Below are 1,012 nucleotides of genomic sequence, written 5' to 3'. Positions count from 1 at the left end.
AACCGTAACAGAATCACCCACCACACCAGGACCAAGCAGCGTGGTGACAGGCAGCGGCAGCGGGAGCTACGAAGTTTAGAGTATACGACTTGGGAGGAAATAGACAGGTGGGCGGTCGACCCAGAGAGAGTGCCGGAGCCCGCCTGGGATTCGCTGGAGCAGTGCAAAGAGGGCTATAGGAGAATGGAGTCGAAGAGACAAGCACGGCGGCGCAGAAGGAAGCCCGAGAGTCAGCCCCAAAAATTTCTTGGGGGGGGGGCTCAGGGAGAGTGCGGCAGAGTCAGGGTTCAGACCTGAGCCAACTCCTCCTGTTTATCGTGAGGAGCAGCGATCACAGGACTTCTGGACGTGGGAGGAGATATTGGACGGAAAAGGACCCTGGACACAGCCTGGAGAATATCGCCGCCCCAAAGAAGAACTGGAGGCAGCGAAAGCGGAGAGGCGCTGGTATGAAGAGGCAGCACGGCGACGCGGATGGAAGCCCGAGAGTCAGCCCCAAAAATGCATTGGGGGGGGCTCAGGGAGAGTGTGGCAGAGTCAGGGTTCAGACCTGAGCCAACTCACCCCGTGTATATGGTGAGGAGCCAAGGAGGAGACCAGAACCAGAGCCGGTGTTGGAGGTGAGTGAAGCAGAGACTGTGAAGGAGTTAATGGGGAAAGTGGAGGAGAGAGTTATGAGGGAATTGCTAGTTTGGTGCTTTAGGTATGATATTCGTCCGACGGAGGCACCTGATTTGATGGCACCTGGGTTAGCGCTCCATACTCGTCCTGAGGTGCGTGTTAGTCGGCTGGTGAAGAGTGTGCCAGCCTCACGCACTAGGCCTCCTGTGTACCTACCTAGCCTTGCACGTCCTGTGCCAGTCCTGCTCTCAGGCTCTCCAGTACACCTTCACGGTCCGGTCCATCCTGTGCCACCTTCACACACCAGTTCTCCGGTGGCAGCTCCCCGCACCAGGTTTCCTGTGTGTGTCCTCGGTCCAGTACCACCAGTGCCAGCACCACGCACCAGGCC

Source organism: Oncorhynchus tshawytscha, linkage group LG04, assembly GCF_018296145.1.
Source record: "Oncorhynchus tshawytscha isolate Ot180627B linkage group LG04, Otsh_v2.0, whole genome shotgun sequence".
NCBI classification, from domain to species: Eukaryota; Metazoa; Chordata; class Actinopteri; order Salmoniformes; family Salmonidae; genus Oncorhynchus; species Oncorhynchus tshawytscha.
Note: the sequence above shows the minus strand (reverse complement) of the source record.